Raw genomic sequence first — 8,889 nt, 5'->3', positions numbered from 1 at the left:
GGCCATCTGTAATGTTTGTTCTGCATGAGTACAAAGTTAGTATTACCTCCATCTTTCTTGTATTGTGACTATTATCAACTAAATCAATGTAAATTATATCATTTTAATACATAAGGGAAGATACATCAAAGATGGCACCTATTACATAAAATAAATTGGGACATGCCATACATTTGATGTACACTGAAGGGCAGAATATAATTTCAGTTGTGCAATATTGAGTCTTGCACAACTTGTTAGGAATTGTAACAATGGCATTTTTCCATTACGAGGTGGAACTGGTAGAATTGTCAATAATATTGTAGAAAAGCCAGACGTGTTCAAAAATAGTTGTTTGCTATATTAGGGAAAAAGCTAGTTGAGGTAGTCATATGATGATGATGATTGATTGATGATGAAATACTTTGCATTTCAACAGTAAATGAGGATGTGGTCCAAGCTACACCATTGATCCACCCCAAGAGTGGGAATGTGCCCAGTCCATCTTGAAGAACTCCAATTACAGGTGAATAACCTTCATTTCCCTGTGCATTTCTTATGACATTGCAAATTATCATTTCAAGCTAGTGACCAAGCTAGGAAGTTCTACTTACTAACAATGCTTTTTTGTTTGAGAAAACAGGTTGTTTTGGAGAGCAACTAGGTTGTTTAATTTCTCTCCGAAACAGTTTTCATCTGTGGATAATGCCAGAAATACTTGTGGTGCCATTATACTTAGCAAAAAATAAGTTTATATTTACAATTAGAAATATAATAAATAGTTCATAATTGAAATTACCAAATTAGTAACAAATATTAGCTAAATGTAGCAAATTTAGCTAAAAAGTTTTACTATAATGCCAAAGAAGGTGAGAGCTAAAAGCAAGGATTGTAAAGTGCTTCATTGAAACAAGACAGAAAAGGTACAGTAACTCCTAGCTTAACGTTATAGTTATGTTCCTGAAAAATGTGACTTTAAGCGAAACGATGTTAAGCGAATCCAATTTCCCCATAAGAATTAATGTAAAGTGTGTGTGTGTGGGGGGGGGGGGGTTAGGTTCCAGGGAATTTTTTTCACCAGACAAAAAACTATATATTTTTGTCTACACACACACAGAGTATAAGTTTTAAACCAACAATTTAATACTGCACACAGCAATGATGATTGTGAAGCTTGGTTGAGGTGGTGAAGTCAGAGGGTGGGATATTTCCCAGGGAATGCCTTACTGCTAAATGATGAATTAGCACTCGGCTGAGCCCTCAAGGATTAACACATTGTTGTTAATGTAGCCTCACACTCTACAAGGCAGCACGAATGGAGGGAGGGGAGACAGCATGGCAGACAGAGGCACACACCCTGTGTGTGTGTGTGTGTGTGTGAGAGAGAGAGAGAGAGAGATGCACATTGCTCCTTTAAGTACGCTGACACCATTCTAAGTCTGTTGCCTTTAAAAAGATCAGGAAGTTGAGACAGCAGCTGCAGCCAGCAAGCTCTCTCCATCCTGAGCCTTGTCCTGTCCCCACCCTGCTCTATATGGAGAAGGGTTAAGCGGGGGGCAGGAGTAGGGGGGAGGGAGACACCCTGACATTAGCCTGCCTCTTCCCCGCTCTCCCGCACAAGAAGCAGGAGGCTCTGGGGAGCAGCTCCAAGGCAGAGGGCAGGAGCAGTACAGGGCAGTGGGGGGAGGGACAGCTGAACTGCCGGCAATTGATAGCCTGCTGGGCGGCTGCCACACTGGGAACTTAGGGGAGCGGGGAGCTGATAGGGGGGCTGCCGGTCCACCCTGGTTCCAAGCCCGCACCAGCGCACTGCAACGGGTTGCTCTTCCTGCAAGCCATGGACAAAGCAGGCGATTGCCAAACGACATTATAAGAGAGCATTGCGCAACTTTAAACGAGCATGTTCCCTAATTGATCAGCAACGTAACAACGATAACGGGACGACTTTAAGTGAGGAGTTACTGTATGTCTAGGCAACATTCATAAAAGATTGAAGAAATAACAATGAGTTGAAAAAGCGTAACATTGAAAGATTACATTGAAAATCAATTTGAACATCAAACTATGGTTAAGCTTGTAATCTTAGAAGCAGTCATAGGACTTTATATCCAATTGGTGCATCATACTGTGCTTATCAGAATTTGGAAAACATTGCATCTGAACTTTTGGTTCCCAGTCTTACAGTTCATGTAACAGACTAATTTCTTTTTCAGATTTCATATGGAATAATTCCAGACAAGACATTACTCGCACACCTGTAATTCTAGTTGATTTCATTGGCAAAGAAAGCAGAATATCAGGCACAATCTGTGGGCATCTGGGAGCACATTCCATAATAGGTTTCACTTTATGTTAAGTTCCATTGTTGCTGAGTTCGTATTACTTTTTAGTAGAAAAGAGTGTCCGGAATAACTTTAAAAGTATAATGAACATTTATGCGCAATTCAACTAGCCTTTCAACTTTCAACTTCAGTGATGGCAGAAGTACATTTTTTATTTTATTTTTCTACTTCTCATTTGATGTGTAATCTTATGCACTGTGCTCCTTTTTGATGTCACCCTTTGTTTTCTTTTAGCGTTTCCTAAGAAATAGGTTTGATTAGATATTCTCAAAAACATATTCAGAGTTCTGTTTTGGAACTGAAACCTACTTTGTTTAATAATGATCACTAATGTCTTAGCTGAATGTCACAATGCTCGGCCAAACCACACTAAGAAAACAGAGGGCTAAATTCTATCCTCAGTTATGCTGGTGCGGTCCCACTGAAGTCAAATTAAAATATGTTTAAAGATATCTGGAAAAAAAATCAAGTAGCCAAAACAGCACAGATGGCTTCAATATCTTTAGTATGAAGCTTATGATTCAAGTTAATCCAGAAAAAATATATTTTTAGATTTTTGAAAAGTACTCCAGAGAGAGAGAGTACTACATTTTTAAAATCCAACTGGTCAAAAAATCCCTTTGATATTCAAGCTGCCCTCAAAATAAACTAAACTGAAGTTTGTTGTCACCATTCTGCACTGATAATAAAGTACAAAATAAGTTTGCTTTGTGACTAAAACAAGTTCCCCCACCATGCTGCTCGTTCCTCCTTGTCCTTGTCATCATGGGAAAGACATTCCAAGGACTGCTGTGTTTATTCTAAATTGTATCCCAGTCAGTTTTGTTACGGTCATTTGGCAGGGAGAGGACAGTTTTGTAACAGCAGTGTCTAAAAGTTGTATGTTTCAGGAGTCCTGCCAATGTCAAGTTTGCCATTCCTCTGGAAAGAAGAGGGTTAGAGCTTCCCCACATCCATGTGACAATGCACTTATAGAACCTCTAATGAAATTGTTAATTTTAGTCCCTTCCCCTCGTTAGGTGCTTCTTAGTTTCTGAACCATGCCCACGTGGTTCCCTCTCCCTTCTGCAAAACTCTTTTAAATTTACAGGGTTTTTTTTTAAGATAAAATTCTACTTTTTAGAAAGCTGCATGAAAGAACTACAGAGCTTACCAAAGTCCTTTAAAATCCAAGTTATACAACCCATGTCATCTACAATCTGTCATCTACAAGTTATTAGCAAAATGCTGTCTGTCTAACATCAACAACATTAATACACATCAGCCACAAGGGACCACAAATGTTAACCCTTAATTTTGGATATATTTTCAATGAACTGCAAAACAGTGACTTACATGATTTTATTCTGTATTAAACAAAACATTACAGGTCAGATAAGAGGTGCCAAGATGAGAGGAAAAATTAAAATGCATAAAACTATTTTATAATTGTCCCATTTGTCAGCATAATAAAAATGTGAATGATGTTCTTTAGACATTTTTAAAATAAAAAAAATCAGAATTAACTATGCATTATTCATTATGTATGCAGGCAATGTTAAAAATATTGTATTTGATTCTGATCTCAATTACACAAATGTAAATAAGGAGACATGTGGAGTTGGAAAATGAAAAACCTGGTTTGAGATCAGAATCAGAACTATTATTGGTAGCTGGAATTTTTGGTGGATAAAATTGAAGCATGGACGCATGTTGAACACTCTAGCTTTTCTGCATACAGAAGGAAAGCTGCTGGAATTTGGCAAATAGTGCAAAAAAATAATCTTTGCCGTTTTCATGGTTCCTGAGTCTTATTAGAGAAGCAAGTTTATGTCAGGACTAAAATCATGCAGCTGCACATTTCTTTCCAACTGCTGGCACTGAATTCAGTGAAACTAGTTTCAAATAAATGCACAGAATGAGAAGTTAATTTTAGAAAAAGTAGTGTTTGGTGCACTTGTCCAACTCATTTACATATTATAACTGGTATTAAAATATTGAAATGTCATAAATAGTAAGAAGCAGACGTAATCATTTCAAGAATGGTAAACCTGCTTACTCACTTGTCAATCTTTGTCATATAACTTCTTTCCTTAGATTGCAAGCTTTTTGGGGCCGGGCCTTCAAACAGTGGGGCCCCAATCCTGACTGAGGTCTATGGGTATTACTGTAATATAAAAAAATAATATTATAATTATGAATACCTGAACTTGACTGATGGGAAGAGTAAGCAGAATGTGAACTTTAAGCTAGATCTAGCAGCAGCTGTATAGGTTGGGACAGTTTTGGAAGTACATTCAGGTTCAGGTTGAGCAGTACAAGGGCTAGATGAAAGATACAATGGGGGTGGAAACAATCAGAGGAAACTGAATGGGGATGGGCAATGCTTGAAGGGAGGCACTTGATCTCAAAGTGGAAAGCAACAGCTATTGTGCCAATGTTCCTGGACACCTTGAAACTTCAGGAGTCAGTCGTGAAATGCCTGAACAGTTTCATGCAGGTCCTGGACCTAGCTGAAGGATGACATGCCGCAATGAAGATCCTGATCTACAAAACTGTTCAAAAACCCTTCTTCATACAACCTCAAAAAAGTTGACATAAATATGGTTCTCCATCAGCTGACTATGGTGAGTAAGGATGCAAAGTTATGACGAAGAAACCTCTTTTTTCTCTTTTTTTGTCAATTCCCAAAATAATTACATAACTTGAGAGCTCCCCCGCCTCCACTATATACCATTTTTTGGCCTGTCTACAATTTGCTATTTTTGAGTTTGAGTCTGAACCCCCACCCGCCCTCCCCAAAAAACATGAAATTCAGAATGTGAACTTTTTTGGGGGAAATTTTTAACTGATTAGTGCACAAAGACTAATTGAACAATTTTATTGGAACTCATCAGACAATTCAAGCATAATCTAGAGATTATGTGCTGAAAATTTTGGCCAGACACGCTGATTTTTTTTTCATTTAAAACAAAGAAGTTGAAGTCCCACTTTAAATGCAAACCAGAATGTAACCTTAATTATGATGTTGTAATGGATACCACCATAATCCACGACATAACTGACTCCTTTACTACTAGCTATCTTAGGTTGAATATTTGCATATTTTAATATTTTTGTGTGTATTCACACACAATCAGTGAAAAGAATTTGCTTTAAAATAATAGATGAAAGATCCAAGTCCTCTCCTTCCCATGATAAGGATTAAAAAGTGGATACAGCGAAGAAAAGAGCAAATTCTGCATGGAGCAACCTATTGTACGGAAATTCTCCATCTGAATAAAATCTGCTATTCCATACCTATTCATTATGAAAGTCACACTGATACTTTTATTAATACCAACTGAAGGACAAACCCTTTATATCATCTATAAAATGGATCATTATTTTCATCAATCTAGCTTGGCATTTCACTGTCATCTATCTCAAATACTTTTATTACTGTTATTGTGCACTGATTTTCAGAGGGTAGATTTAACCCTGCATTTGATTTCAATTTGCTTTATTTACCCACTAATAGTGAACGATACTGGCTGTCCTATAACTCCGCTCTACTTAGGGACTCTCTTGGACCTGTCATATTTTTTTTTCATCTGTGTGACATTGTTTTCTCCTCTGTGTCAGAGCGCTTAGCATACTAAGATCTTTGTCCTTGGTCTGGCCTGGTGTTTAGAAAATGTTAATCCTTGCAGGAAAGAAGGCTAGTATGACAAAAGGTTGCAGTGGTCTTCCCTACACTCTGATCTCAAATATACAGCTATTGTTATTTCTAAATAAAGTTGTTCCTTTTATCTAGTTGCAGGTTTCCCTATCGTGGTATTCACAGCTTAAACAAAATGCTGCAGTTTGGTATCTTACCAATACCAAAATACCACCTCACTTTAATTATGTATTACATCATCTTCTAAACCATCTTAGATTTGGCTTCCAGTGATTGTTCCCATAGATTTTAACGTTTTCATTTACAAACAAGATCCATTAACAGCTGTGCTGTAATGTGCGACTGGTGCGACTATCACCATATGCCACTAGGTGGCCACTGAGCTCTGAAATGGCTATTTGGCCTGCTCTTAATATATTCTGGAAAGCCTGTGAGCTGTATCTTCCTGTAAATTATGATGCTTGGCTATGGAACCAGCTCTCTGTCAATAATACCCAGAAAGCTGAGTCTATGGTGGTATTTAGGTCAAAAATACAGAAGGCTATGGATATTTCTTATAGCTATTTTGTTGGCTGAAGTGCAAAGTTCCGTGGGACTTTTGAGAGGGCTTTTGAACTAATTTAATTTGTTGTTGGCAGTCCTGGTTCACTGAGCACCATGGAAGTGTTTGCCATCTGTGTGATCTGCTTTTTAATTTTATTTGTGGTTTTGGACCAGTCCAATAGTACACTGGGAAGGGCTTGCATTTGTGAAGTTGTGGAGCAATGCTAATCTTATCTATCTGCAATTTTTTGGTAGCAAACATATTTATGCAGGAGGTTTGTATTAACATTCACCTCCTTATTCTAATATTTCTTGACTTCTTTTTTTCTTTTTAGTGAAAAGTGAGCATAGTGCTGGTGAATGGTGTTGGACTGGCAACTCTGAAAGTAAAGCCCTCCAGAAGGGACAGCACACCTCGAAAATTATCCATAGTTTAAATCTCCCCATCCCTTCCCACCAGGGTGGCTCAACTTGGAAGGAAGGAGAGCGTGTATGTAGTTTAGTCTTTCAGCAGGGAAGATCAGTGAGTGGCAATTATGAGGGAGGTGTCCTAAAGTAGATACAATTGTCTACCATGACCTGCACCTTGCTCACCAACTGAATTTATTTTGGCCAAAGAGCCAACAGATGGTAACAACCATTGATCATTACTTGTCTATTTTATATTTGAACCCCTAGGAGTAGAAGAATTGCCGTACTGAAGCAGACCCAAGGTCCATCCCATCCAGTCTCAAGAACATAAGGATGGCTCTACTGGGTCAGATCAAAGGTCCATCTAGCCCAGTACCCTGTCTTCTGACAGTGGCCAATGCCAGGTGCTCCAGAGGGAATGAACAGAACAGGTAGTCATCAATTGATCCATCCCCTGTTGCTCATTCCCAGCTTCTGGCAAACAGAGGCTAAGGACACCATCCCTGCCCATCCTGGCTAATAGCCATACCCTGTCTGAGACAGTGGCCAGTATCAGTTGCTTTAGAGGCAGGTGCAAGAACTCCACAATAAGCAGATGTAGGCCCCCGTTAGGTCTCATCCTGGCTTCCAATAGTTAGCGACTGGATTAAGTCATGAAGTATGAACTTTAATATCCCTGTGATGCTGGAAGACCAGGTGATGCTGGAAGACCAGGTGACAGATCATGCCAAGGAATGCTTGTGGGATGCTGCATGTATTAATCCTACGTTTAATATCTGTATCCCCTTGTATAAAGTTCTATTGAGGGCCAATTAGATCAGGGTGGATGTAGTCTACTCCCAATAATAGATGAGGAGGTGTCAATTCCAGGAGAGGCAAAACTGCTTTTGTAATGAGCCAGCCACTCCCAGTCCCTATTCAAGCCCAAATTAATGGTGTTAAATTTGCGAATGAATTTTAGTTCTGCTGTTTCTCTTTGAAGTCTGTTTCTCAAGTGTTTTTTGTTCAAGTATAGCTACTTTCAAATCTGTTATAGAATGTCCAAGAAGATTGAAGTGTTCTCCTACTGGCTTTTGTCTGTTACCATTCCTGATGTCCGATTTGTGTCCATTTATTCTTTTACGTAGGGACTGTCCAGTTTGGCCAATGTACATGGAATTGACACCTCCTCATCTATTTTTGGGAGTGGACTACATCCACCCTGATCGAATTGGCCCTGTCAGCACTGGTTCTCCACTTGTGAGGTAACTGCCTTCTCTTCATGTGTCAGTATATTTATGTCTGCATCTGTAATTTTCACTCCATGCATCTGAAGAAGTGGGGTTTTTACCCACAAAAGCTTATGCTCAAATAGATCTGTTAGCCTTTCAGGTGCCACCGGACTCCTTGTTGGTTTTTTGTGGATACAGACTAACATGGCTATCCCCTGATACCTGAATATTGTTGTGATTTTTGGTGTAAGTGTCCATCTGTCACATAGTCCAGCTTGCTTGGGTGGCAAGATAGAGTGGAATGCCCGATGGGACTGTCTGTGACTCCATGGTAAGACTGTTATAGTGCTTTAGGAGTTCACATTTGTTACGGGATTGGAAATCTAATTATAGAACATAAACCAGTTTGGGGTTTCTGCCCTGGCTGTTCTGAGGTTGGCACTCATGATCACAAGTCACTCCAGACAGCATGACAATCCCTTCCAAAAATTTTGTTATTTATGATAACTGGATAGTCTTGATATCCATGTAAATGTTCCGTTGTTGTTGAAGGAAGTTGTAAATGACAAAGTTAAAATCTTCACCAATCTCTTGAACCGTTTGGTCTTGAGCTCTATTGTTCTTACGGAGTGCCCCAGCCTTTTGCGCAGGTGCTAGGATTATAATAATAGGCTCCTGCTCTCCACTGCCGTCTGATACTCTTAGGACTCATTGTCCTTGGTAAATAATTAAGACACTAATGATGGACATTGTATATCAAACG

Source organism: Natator depressus, chromosome 8, assembly GCF_965152275.1.
Source record: "Natator depressus isolate rNatDep1 chromosome 8, rNatDep2.hap1, whole genome shotgun sequence".
Classification (NCBI taxonomy): Eukaryota; Metazoa; Chordata; order Testudines; family Cheloniidae; genus Natator; species Natator depressus.
Note: the sequence above shows the minus strand (reverse complement) of the source record.